At 45.3% G+C, this 13406-nt stretch overlaps 1 protein-coding gene across 4 annotated transcripts in view; it reads right to left on the minus strand.

Moving 5' to 3' along the window:
• The window catches only part of PRR5L (proline rich 5 like), an 82954-nt gene that overhangs the window by 68212 nt on the left and 1336 nt on the right, over positions 1 to 13406 (minus strand). For 2 of the 4 annotated variants that reach the window (XM_025198991.1, XM_025199429.1), the window contains exon 2: positions 5863 to 5944. The exons of 1 other annotated variant lie outside the window; for it this stretch is intronic. The gene's annotated coding sequence lies outside the window, so the exon portion shown is untranslated. Of the gene's footprint in view, positions 1 to 5862; positions 5945 to 13406 lie in introns of those variants that run through there. One more of the 4 variants, XM_025200459.1, reaches the window with a different exon arrangement.

Here is a 13406-nt window from a genome sequence, read left to right on the forward strand (position 1 = left end):
CACTGCTGGTAGGGGAGATGTAACCAAAACAAACAAACAGAAAAAAGGGTGTTTTTTGGCCAAACAGGAAGATGCGTGGGTCAGATCAGTTAGCAACAGGATGATCACCTGTCCCTAATTGGGTGGAATGGTCTCAAAACATGAATATGAAGTCCCAGTCCCAGGCTGAATGACTCTAGGACAGTGTTTGTCCCAGATTTCCCTGTATACAGTCAACTATCATCCCAGTATCATGTGCAGGGATCCGGGCTTTCCATTCTCTGCAAGAAAACCATGGGAAACCCTGGGTTTTCCCTTGCAGGCCGGCAGAGTTCCAGCCTGCAAGGGGCTGCTTGGGACTGGGGGGAGTAGGATACCACATGCTTGTGTGCACGTGCACACATGCATGTGGCTGAAAATACAGCCCTAGGCAGCGGTGGAAAGCAGCTCCCCCAGCTGCCTGCAGGTAAGTCAATGGGGGGGGGGGGATGATGCAGTGGGGTGGGGGGCAGATTAAGGCCCCCACGGTGAGGGAGGGAGTGGGGCAGGATTGGTGGCTGGTTCTGGGATTGCTGTCCAGCCAAGGCAGTGCATGGGGCCCAGGGCCAGGGTGGAAATGCACAGCCGCGGGGCCCAGATGGGGAGCAGGACAGAGTCACAGGCAGCTCATCCAGGGAGTAGCAAGGGGGGGGGGGGCAATGTGTCCCACTTTTGCATCGTAAAAAGTTGGTCACCCTAGTTAGCAAGGATCATCTCAGCAGCTTCATTTTCCCTTTGGGGTTTGGTTACAGAGAAAGGATACAGCTCCTAATGAAAATTCCTTATTGTGCACATAAAAACAATCATCTGGGCCAGGTACAGACATTATACTTTTACCAGTATAAGCGATCTGAAACCAGTCTATACCCAAAACACAAGTTTGGCACAGACAGACTGGTTTAAAAATGGTGAAACCTGGCCTAAGATTTGCGTCTCCCGCCCCACCAAAAGGCAAATGTACGTTCTGCTCGCTATTGATCTAAACTACGCTGCTTACAGAAAACCACAAAACTTTGATCAATTCTGCCTTGGTCTTTTTGCATGTCTGTTCCTAGTCTTAAATATGATTACTCTTAGCACATGGTCAAACTGCATGATACAAAACAGACTACAGTTCACCCTTTTGGACAGAGAAGTTTAATTCTCCTTGGGTCCCATTGAAACCATTATTAAACGATTTGAAGACTGTCAAATCAATAGTGGCAAAGATGGTGTTACAGACCTTCCCATAGCGAACAACCACACCTGAACTGGCTGCAACAGAAAGCTTGTTTTCATATTTCTTGACTTTATGCCACACGCCTTCCCCACAAATGCAACTGCTTTAGTAATTCAGCCCTCACACACACAGATGTCCCACTCTCATTCAGGCAGTTGTTCTAAAGACAGCAAAACCACAAGTGTTGTGACTAACAAACATGACCTTTAATTGCTTTGTTTTATAATACATTTTCAGTTAGGTCTCAGAAAAATCCTTGTGGATGTCAATCTTCATTTCTGATGTTTCATCCAACAGGTCGTCTGAATCAGAGGCATCCCAGAAATCACCTCTATAGACAGTGCCACAATGGAGTCCAAGAATTCAGGCAATGAATAAGAGGTCGCAATTTCCAAGTATTGTTCCTAGTCCTGCCACTGATTTTCTGCATGAAGTTATGCAAATCACTTAACATTTCAGTTTCCCCCTACTCCTACATACGTGTAATAAGACTGACTTGTACCAAAGGAGTGTTAGGAGGTGTCTTGCAAAGGGGGAGGAAAGGGGGTTGTGTATCTTCTTGTGGGATATTTTCTATCACAGCAACACTGGTGTGCAAGGCAAGGGAGCCATCATTAATGGCTGGGTATGTTTTTGCAGGCAAGGAGCATTGTTTTGTTGGCTTTGCAAGTAAAAATTCAGGCACACAATGAGATTTAGGAAACAAAATATAATTTCACGTGGCAAAATGCAATTTTATTACGTCTGGTGAAAAATAACCCAAATTGCAGCTACTCACTGGGCAGGGGGATTCCGAGAAAGAGTAATTCTGAAAGAGATCCAAAGTAGCCAGAGTAGACAGCAAACAAGACATGCCTGTAATGTGAGAAAACAGCAAAAAGACCACTGGGACTGCAAGCTGCCTAAGCAGAAATTATGTAACAGAGTGAATAATAGTCCCTCTCTGTCTAGCTCTGGTGTAAACACTGCTGGAATATTGCCTTCAGTTCTAAGCACCCTGTTATGAGGGAGTTTGTAGAAAAGCAACCAAAAATGCTTACAGATTTGGAGACACTAACCTGTAAAGTGAAAAATTAGATCTGGCTGGGGATTACAATAAGAATCTGGAAAAGTGGGAACTGGCCCAGTGGCCCCTTCCAATCCTACATCCCTAAACATTTGAAAGGGGGAAAAAGGCAAGGATGCAACGGAATTATTCACAATTGCACAAGGGGATGCTGAAATTAGCCAAAAGCTTAGGAGGAGTAACATAAAAAAGCCGTGACTATTAAATCAATTACTGTAAAAATAATCATCCTGGCAACCCTCCTGTCTGGGTCATTTAAAATGACCACAAACTAGTAATAAGCAGTTAGGTGCAATCTAGCATTGTCTGATGGTATGCAATTAGGACTACCTCAGTGTTATTCAACTCATCCAGCCCCGGGGGCTGAATAAGTGGCATGAAGCTGGTCCATAGGTCAGATCCGGAGTACAGGGCCATGTGTCATCTGCCCTGCGGGGCTGGAATTTCTGTGACAGCCACCGCTCTTTCCACCACCAAATTTCCTGCCCTGACCAGGTAACACAGCTCCCTACTCCAGATATGACCTGCGGGGCTCCCCATGCATCCAAATTGGACAGCCGGTTGAGAGGCACCCAGGTTAATTGCCATGGCTCTGGGAGCCATGGCAAGTAACACTGCCACTGCTTACCATGACGCAACATTTCCAGACCTATGGGGAGCCCTATTTCAGCAGTGTAACTGGGGGAGAGGGAGGGCCATAAGCAGGGCACTCACCCTGGGCACCAACTTAAAGGGTGCCTAAATCACCCCTGGTTGTCTTTGTAGTAGCATATCTATGGTTGGGGGAGCAGTGGCCGGTAAGACTCTCCCCAAGAGACAGGATAATGTAAAGCTGCTAAGAACACAGAGTAACATTTGTTTCCCCACACAAGGGAATAGCTGCTGACTATTCAGTACTTTAATCTCTCCCATTTTTTAAAATAAAATTGACTTCACTTGATTTCGCTAGTCCCTCCAAATACCACCTGGTTTCCCTTCTCCCTTTCATCTTGAAGCTCCCGGGATGTTTTAGGTGTTCAGGTGGGACACTGTAGACACTCATCAGTAACAGACATCATGGTGACAAGGTCGGCGTTCTCTTGGGCTAGGATTTCATTGGGTTTGGGTGAGGAGGTGTTCTGCAGCAGGGGTGGCGAAATACGGCCTCTGGGTCAGATTCGGCCCACGAAAGGATTTTATCCTGCCTGCAGCAGGTCCCTCCCCAGGCACAGGGGGTAGCCTGGGCTGTGGCATGTCTGGCTGGTCTTGCCCCCCCGGGGCATGTGTTGGGAAGGGGGTGGCACAGCAGCCCGATTTAGCTTCCTGGCAGTCCCCATGGCAGCACTGGTTCACTCTGTGCAGCTGCTACTGCCAGTGTCTCCACCACTCCTGTCAGCCCTGGCCCCACTGCCTGGGTACCCCAATCCCTCTGCCCTGCACCTACTGCCAGGGGCACTGGGTGGGGCAGGTGAGTGGGCAGGGTCTCCAAGGAGACAGGCTTTGGACCATTGCAGGCAAGGCAAACTCGGCTAAGCAGATGGGATGGAGGTGCAAGCAGGCGGGGAGTGGCATCTGGGAGAAGGACAGGTGGGCAAGGGCCAGATGGGATCAATTGCACCCCACCCTTTCCCCCACCTGCAACAGCTCACTAAAACTCCTTAAATAGCCCTCCAGCCCAAATAATTGCCCATCCCTGGTCTACAGCATGCATTCAGACTGTGAAGCTCATTGCCACAGGAAATTGTGGAAAACAAGGGTTAATAAAAAAGGAATTAAGTATTTGTAACAAGGATATCAAGCATTATAAAAAGTTAATGCCAACAAACTATGAAAGGAATATTAATCCTCGTATTTTGGGGTCTAACCAGTATCTAGGTTTTCAAATTGGGTTGCCATAGCTCCAACAGAAAGCAGAATAAAAACGCATTATTTTGTATGTGACTGATCCCACACGGGCCTTCTGCTCTCAGTCAAAGAGGATTGCATTGCATGTGTGCACGTATGCATATATGCGCATATACACACTTTTCCCCATTCCTCAAACAAGGCTGCTACGCAACACCCAGGCTCTTCCCAGTGCCTTTCCATCCATGGCTAAGAAGAGTTTCCACGGGCCATTTTTGTTCCTTCATGGTTCTTTTTAATAATTCAAAACTGATGAAAGACACACCTCTGATGAGAGCCCAGGGGACTGTGCCCCCAGTGCAACTGAAAGCAGACAGCAACCATTCTCCACACTCCCTGCCTGCTAGGCTAGGGACAGACATTACACATAAATTAGTTTAAGTGATTGGAAACCGGTTTAAAGCCTGTAACTGAACACATGTTCAGTGCATATAAACCAGTTTGAAAATGGCTGAAACCAGTTTGAGATAAACCTGGTTGAATGTAGTAGCAAACTTAACTGATTTGACTCAAACCGGTTTATGCAATGTCTGTCCCAGACCCCCCGCTGTTTTAAGATAAATCAGAGTCCCCCAGCATCCCGGCATGCTCTCTGGGCTGGCAGGGCTCTCTGTTCCCCCCGGCTTCTAGCCTGAGTCACTGCAGGCATGTGCCTGAATTTCCTCAGTCCAGAGAGAATGTCTGTCCAGTTTTGAACCAGTTCAGCCTAGCCCAGTTAAACTAACCTGCAATTATTGAATCAATTCAGCCTCAGGCTTTTTGACTGTCTGTCCATAGCCCCAGTGTACCTCAACTCTGCTGTAAAAAGAATAACCCCAATAACAAGAGGATTGTTTAGGCCTCCTTAAAGCAATTGAGAGTTTGGTGCTTAGCACATTATGCACCACTTGGGGCATAATACGGTAAGCATTATTATCATATAGACTATTTGTAATTGCACTGAGGCCTATGTCATGACCCAAACTGTCTGCTGGTAACAATTTTTGCTCACTGCATTTTATTCTTTCCTTTTAAAACTATCTATGTACACAAGAAAATGGTTTTGGATCCAACTTAAATGAGATGATTCAGTTCTCCAGATGAGCAGGGTAAATGACTTAGTGGGAGTTAGATGACTCTAACTGACAAATGAATACTAAATCACCCTGTGTCATAACACCCTATCAGTACAAATAGCCCCCAAAATTACCTTTCCTTACTCTCAGTGCCATGGTGTGATTTATTTGCATTTCTGTTCCTAGAGGTGACTTTGACCATACAATGGCTGCTTTGCTTTTGTAGGTGGAATTGCCTGTATCTAGTCCTGAAACAGAAGTATTTTGCAGCAACAAAAACAGTTATTTTGCCTTCAGTGCAAGTAATTTCCTCTTGTCTGAAACTCAAATTTTCTTCATTGAAAAAGATCTATGTGAAGCAAGTAATATCTGTTTATTGAAGTTTTAGGACCAGCTGAAGCAGGCAAGGATGTGTCTGTGGACTACAAGGCCATATTCACCTCTGAGCTAAACAGCACAAAAATATTCATTTAGTCCGAGACAATGATAAACAGTGTGTCATACTGGAAATGATCACAGTGTCTCCGGCTAGATTTTATTCAGACCAGACTGGGTTAGTGACTCAAGTTCACTGGCCTTTGCACTGTCAGCAGGATGATTAGCAAGCACTTATTTCTTACCTGAAGCAGGCTTCTCCTTCGTTATCACATTGCACAGACAGCAATGCTGGCACCTCTACACAGATACATTAGGTTTACTTCCCTGAAATGAATGGTTTTTCTGATCAGAATAAGTCAATACAAAAAAAATGTAGGCAGCTATGTCAACCCAATTATAGGAGATATTAATTCACTGGAACAAAATATTTATCAGGCCTGCAAGAAGCAAAACTCTTGCCTAAACCATGGTTGCTAAGAGCAGATTTAGCAGCATTAGATCCCATCTGCAGCTAAGAGAAGCTGCTGCTTCTTTATGCCCCTTATCTAAACATTTATATGCCTAGACTATACATTCACGGGCAATGGAAGTAAGCGCTATAACACAGGCAGCTGAAAAGTGGAGCCATTGCAACTCTATGGTTACTAAAGACATTCATGGTTGCTGTACATTTCAGAACTGAAAAGGAGTAATATTTGTACCTCCCCTCCTCTGCTCTTCAGTGGTTCAATAACTCAACTTTTCTTTACCTAGGTGGGAAGCAGGTGGTGGGGTGAGGAAGGAAACCTCAGTCACTGTTACCCTGTCTGCATGGGGAAGTTGATTAGCTGAAACACTGTGTTATTACTATGGCTGCCTAGCTCTGTGCCTTAGTGGATATTCTACTCTGAAATAAAAGTGATTTTTTTTTTTCAGCAAAATGTATTACTTTGCAAGTAGCTGTATTTTGAGGTGACCTTTTTGATAGAGTAGTCACATGGGACATTATATTGGTATAGCAACCGTTTTATAACTATACGCTATAGCGCTTCTGGTCAATTTTCCTTTTGGCCAGCTCTTCTTCATGAAGAGGTGGAAAAGCTATCCCTAAAACTCTAAAGAAATGGGTCTTAAAACTTTGTGTTTATGTATTATTTTTTAATAGCGTTAAAGACCGTATAATGAAAAATATGCAGAAAGGATAGGATAGAGTTCAGATTAAGAGAGCATTCCTTCTCAGTTAAGCATTTCCAATGACTGTTGTATTTGCATAGGTGGGGTTGTTTGGTTTCTAGGGGGGGAGTTGGTTTTTGGGGGTTTTTTTCTCTTTAGCTGTTTTTTGCCTGAAATTTCTTTGGTTTAGAGCAGGGAAATGTAGAAAGACCTCAGGAGGAGGGAGACAAGGCTGAGCTATTCAATGAGTTTTTTGCCTCAGTGTTCCTGAACAGGGCTCAAGATAAGTCTCCTAATGGGTTCTTAGATGGGCATCAAAGGGACACCAGCCCACCAACTGTCGACACTTACTTGGTGCAGAGTCACTTGGATGGACTGGATGTGTTCAAGTCAGCAGACCTGGATGAGCTGCATCTGAGGGTACTGAAAGAATTGGCTGGTGTCATAGCAGAACCACTGGCAAGGCTGTTTGAGCGCTCGTGCCACTCGGGTCAGGTCCCAGAGGACTGGAAAAGGGCCAGTGTGGAAAGATTATGAATGATCATATTTGTGGGAGTCCAGCAGGGAAACAATGCAGCAGGGAAACCAGCATGGATTTGTGGCAGGTAGATCATGCCTGACCAATCCCGTTTTGTTTTATGACAGGGTCACAAAATGCTTAGACACAGGAGTAGAGGTGGATGCCATTTTCTTGCATTTTAGCAAGGCCTTCAATACAGTATCTCATCCTAGTCTCATAAATAAATTAAAAGGCTGTGACACAGATGTTTACATGGTCCGGTGGGTGGCAACTTGACTTAGCGATCACACGCAGAGAGTGGTAGTAGACGGGTCGTTATCGACCTGGAAGGATGTGGGTAGTGAGGTCCCGCAGACTTTGGTCCATGGACCTGTACTCCTCAATATCCTCATCAGTGACTTGGATGGGGGTGTGAAGTGTACTCTGTCCAAGTTTGTGGACGATACTAAATTGTGGGATGAAGTGCACACTCCGGAGGGTAGGGAATGATTGCAGGCAGACCTGGACAGGTTAGAAAAGTGGGCAGTACACAATAGGATGCAGTACAACAAGGACAAGTGCAGAGTGCTGCACCCAGGGTGCAAAAATATCCAGCACACCTACTGGCTGGGAAGGGACCCTCTCAGCAGCACAGAAGCGGAAAGGGATTTCGGAGTCATAGTGGACTCCAAGATGAACACCAGTGTGATGAAATCATCAGCAAAGCTAACCGTACTTTATCATGCATCAGCAGATGCATGACAAATAGAACCAAGGAGGTGATACTTCCCCTCTATGCGGCATTGGTCAGATCGCAGTTGGAGTACTGCATCCAGTTTTGGGCACCATGCTACAAGACGGATCTGATAGACTTGAGAGGGTCCAGAAGAGGTTACTCGTATGGTTAGGGGTTTACAGGACAAGCCCTATGAGGAGAGACTGAGGGACTTGGACCTCTTCAGCCTCCGCAAGAGAAGGCTGAGAGGTGACCTTGTGGCTGGCTCCAAACTCATTCGGGGGACGCAACAAGGGATTGGAGATGCTGTTCACCAGGGCGCCTCTTGGGGTAACAAGGAACAATGGTCACAAACTGACAAAGAGCAGATTTAGGCTAGATATCAGGAAAAGTTTCTTCATGGTAAGGGTTGCCAGAATCTGGAATGGGCTTCCAAGGGAGGTGGTGCTCTCCCCTACCCTGGGGGTCTTCGAGAAGAGGTTGGATAGGCATCTAGCTGGGGTCATCTAGACCCAGCCCTCTTTCCTGCCCATGCAGGGGGTCGGACTCGATGATCTATTGAGGTCCCTTCTGACCCTAGCATTTATGAATCTGTGAGGGTCACACTGACAATAACCATAAAAGCCTCTTAGAAAAACAGGTGGATACAAAGAAGGGAAGTCTTGAAGCTGCTTTAATATGGATGGTGGCAGAGTAGGGGAGGCACACCAATGACATAAGACCACCTTTGTTCCCAGCCCACACCTAAGATCTTGAAGTGGTCAGCATGTAGAAACTTCAATGAATCAGGCCTAAGAGGTACCCTGAAAGCATATGCCTGAGATGGTGCATTTCAGTTTGAGGATAATTATGACTCTTTGGTGCAAGGTGGGTCTATACAGGTGAGCAGAATCTGTATACCTCAACATGTAATTCAGCCTGTGATTGACCGAGATTTTTAATTAATCAGGGAACACTCCTTTATGCAAACTGTTTTCATGGGGATGCATGTGTATTTTCTGAGCAACTGTACATATGTAGATGTGCCATCTTTTAGGAGAGTCAGTGTGGATGTGCTGATACTACTTGTGGAATCTGTCTGGGAGCATGTCTTTGTGTTGGAGGACTTAGTCATCTAACTACCATCATAGACTAATACAGTGAAGTTTGTCACGCCTCCAAATCTGCACTAGTGACTAATATTTCATACCACGAACACCCAACAGAAATAGTCTCTTAGAATTATTGTTTAAAACTCTCCAAAATGACCATTTCTCCATAGGATCTACTTACTGCCAAGCAAATCTGACATTTTCAGTCACTTGTAAGGGAAATCCAAGAAACGCTTTATTTTTTAATACCAGCCAAATTTAAAACAGACAAGTTATTAATGTTCTTCTCAGGCTTGGAAGAAAAACAACAAAAGAAAATTAAAAACAAAACAAAACACTTTTCTGTTGTACCCAAATGTGAAGTCAGAGGGCAAATGGAAATGGCAGAGAAAATGTCAAGCAAGATAAAATAGTAATTTACACTAGATTGTCATTCATAATGTTTCGAGATTAATGCAACCAGGCCCTAAGAAGGGGCACTCCTCACTGCCTCCAATCAGAGATGTAACCAGTAAGGTCAGGACTGACCTTATTTCTCTCTAAGGTAAACCATTACTTCTTAGTATGCCACAGAAAAGCGATGACAATATTGTAACCCCTAAGCAACTGCTCTGCTTAAAAAATGAGTTGTCTGTCTATTGTGGATGTCTGTGAGGCGACCTTAATTAGTCATCCATATCGTTCTCATTTTAAAAGTCTTAGAGGTAACTGAAAGTCCAAGTTTCATTTAATCCATTATGCTTCCGATTAAACGTGTACATTAATGGTGGTTCTCACAACAGGATTGAGATCTTATGAGGGTGGGTACTTTCCAAACATAAGAAAGAGATAATCATTTCCCTGAAGGGCTTACAATCTGCAGAGACGAAGTGCAGAGGCTATGTATCTAACATTTCTATCTGGTAAAGTATGCAAATTCACCAGCTACAGTATTGGCATGGCTTTGTTACATATATGCAGAGCCATCCCTTGGGGTGTGCGGGGCCTGTGCGAGGCTGGGGGGTGGCGAGCGGCCGGAGCGCAGCGGCCACGGCAGGGTCTGTACAGCACGGTCTGCGGGGCCCCCCAAAGCGTGGGGCCCAGGGTGGTCACCCCACGTTGGGACAGCCCTACATACATGTATTGGATACTTAGAGGAGAAACTACTAAGTGTGTGTTAAATATTGCTCACTCTGAGTCCACACTCTTTTTAGTAGGTGCTTTAGTATTGTTGCATATCTAAACCCAAACTTCAGTACAAACTGTTAAACTCATGCTGACAAAACTGTGGCCTCTAGTCGGACGTTACTGTGCCAGAGAGAACAGCTTTGATACACCCTACTAATAGTCTAGAAGTACCTAATTTTTCCAGCCTACATAAATAAACTTATGTTGGTATTTCATATGCCATCAACCTGAACTCTCTCTCCTGTACTATGGTACAAGTAGGACCTGAGGGAGAAGATGTCCTGAATCTCCCTCCAACTGCTGCAGCTTCCTGAGCCTGACGAAGGGTTTTTGAACCCGAAAGCTTGCTTAATAACTATTCTCCAACCATTTGGGTTGGTCTAATAAAAGATATCAAATTCACCCAAGGAACCTTGTCTGCCTGAATCTCCCTCAGTTGTTTTGGTACCATACTCCTACCATGAGTGCATATTCTTGATCAGACTAAAAGCCAGACAGGTTTTTGACTCTGCAATGGATAATTTTGTTCCCTGGTACTATTGTAAATTGTATCTTTTCAGATTTATTTACTGGTTTAGTTCTTCTATTCTTAGAGAGGGGATAAATTTACTACTGTAGTCCCTGAATCTTGCCTATTTCCTCAAGTTTGTGTACTAGGGTTTAATTTAGAATTAATAAATACCCATTTCTTTTCAGCCCAATTATCTTCTGCTGTAACACTGTTACTTGTTCCTATGAAAAACTCCTTATAACTAGTGCTTTTGTCATCCTGCTTGTCCATGCTATGCACAATTTGCTTGGGCTTGCATCTTTTTTCCAGATACCAGGCACTGCTATTTATTTAGTATGTTGTTTACTACATAAGGGTCTGTTTTCTGGGGCCTCTAACTGAATTCTGCATGTTTCTCTGCCACAGCTCTCCAAGTCTCCATGCAGTATTTTGGATTCACCATCATGTCACAGCAGTGTCAGAGCACTGTCCATACTCCACCTTCCATGATTTTCAGTCTGAACCTGGGGACTGCAGGGTCCAGCAATTGTTTGATTTTTTTTTTTTTAATTTTCACAATTAGCCCCCTCAGCTTGAGTTAACCCGAAATCATTTAAATTATAAAGGCTAGGGACAAATATTCAAAAAGCCTGAGCTTGAATTGATTCAATCTTTGTAGATTAGTCTAACCTGGCTAGGCTAAATCACTTTGTAACTGAGCAGACATCCCAGACATGCAGACACATGCTTGCAGTGGCTCAGGCTAGAAGCCAGGGGCACTAGAGCAGCCCTCCCTTCTCTTCCACGGGGCTGAGCTGTGGGGGAGTGGCCAGGCACCAAAAGGATTATGGAGGGGTTCCCCCCAGTTGATAACAGAGCATTTATCAGCTCTGCTATCAACATTTATCATTAAATCAGAAAACAAACAGCCTCTCTCATTAGTTTAAGCTCTTCTTAAAAAAAGAAGGAATGGAGGGACATTACCAGTTGAGCTGTTGATTAGCTCCAAAAAGCCCTAAGTCAGTGGTGTACCAATGGGGGAGGGGCAAGGGGGGCCATGGCCCCCGGGCACCGGCCTGGAGGGGGGTGCTGGCCAGAGAGGCTTTAGCACCTCCTGCGTTTGGTGTGTAGTCCACCCACCCAGTGGGTTGTAAGTTCCTTTAGCTGTTTTGGCTGGAAATTCTGGCTGATGCCCCTCCCCCAGCATCTGGTGTGCCACGCTGTTATTTTCCCTGTGGAAATGCCATGGGATGGGAGAGAGGACCCTGCACAGGCTGATTTGCCCTGGATCCTGAACCCTGCTTGGGTTGTCCTGGGGTGGGGGGAGGGTGCAAATGCAAACATTGGCCCCCGGGCACCAGAGACCCACCGTACGCCACTGCCCTAAGCCAACACTGCTGTCTGCCACAGCACAGACCGTAGCCAGCATATGGCTTTCTAGCTAATGCTGAGGTGTCTGTGCAAGCCAGAGGGGATGGGGGAACCCTGCTTAGCTGGAAGTGGTGAGGGGAGGGGGAAAGCCAGGCAGACTCTGCTGTGCCTGCAAGTCTCTGCCGGAGCTGCAGGCAGGGAGCAGAGGGGAGGGGCCAACCCTGCTGTGGAGCAGAGAGCCCTGCCCAGTCCAGATAGCATGCTGGGATGCTGGGGGAGTCTGGCTTATCTTAAACCAGCAAGGGGTCTGGAACAGACACTGCATAAACCGGTTTGAGCCAAATCAGTTAAGTCTGATACTACATTCAACCAGGTTTATCTCAAACCGGTTTCAGCCATTTTCAAACTGGTTCATGTGCACTGAACATCTGCTCTGTTACAGGTTTAAACTAGTTTCTGATCACTTAAGCCAGTTTATGTGTAATGTCTGCCTCTAGCCTAAGTGTTTCAGAACCAGGTGTTACCAGGAAATGGGCTGCTGTCCAATTGTCTTCCTTTTTGCTGGCACCATCACTTACAGAGACAGCGCATCCCTATTTAAATCTTACCAAGTCCTCCATACCTCTCCAGAGAGTTAAAGTATGGGTGTGGTATTTTCCTAGTTCATTTTACTCTTGGTACCACGTGTGGTTCAGCGATCACTCGGAGCCAAAGTCTGACAGAGTTCTACTTCCTTCAGCATCTAATTTCTAGCTAATCAGCACTGTTTAACAAAAGCCTTTACATAATAATAGCAAATGATTCCTAGAACCTCTTAAAAGTGCAGTTCCCCACAAGCATAACAGCAATGTGTAGTTTTTTGCTACCTAATTTTGCATGCTTTTTGAGTTCAGTATGCACAAGAACTGGCCACATCAGCACACTAGGGCACACAGATGTTTGTGTCTGTATTTCTCAACTGCAAAGTCTGACAGAAGTATGGATATGTACAATTGCACTAGCTTTAATCTAGTTAGCATGAGTAACAGTATTACTGAAGATGTAGCAGCATGGGTTAGTGATCCAAATACATCCCCAGGTCCCCTAGTAGGCTTGCCTTTGGGTTGTTCGACAAGAGAAGCCGGTGCCTTTGCACCTTCACTGCTTTTCCTATAAGTACTAAAGCCACTGATCTACACTATACTTAGACTTTCACTACAGTCAGTATAGGTACATCTTCTCTCATTTCTCCAGCTTTGTTTTCTATAGTTTGAGAAATACACACACCCTCACATTTCCCT

The sequence above is a fragment of the Alligator sinensis genome, unplaced genomic scaffold (genome assembly GCF_000455745.1).
Source record: "Alligator sinensis unplaced genomic scaffold, ASM45574v1 scaffold442_1, whole genome shotgun sequence".
NCBI classification, from domain to species: domain Eukaryota; kingdom Metazoa; phylum Chordata; order Crocodylia; family Alligatoridae; genus Alligator; species Alligator sinensis.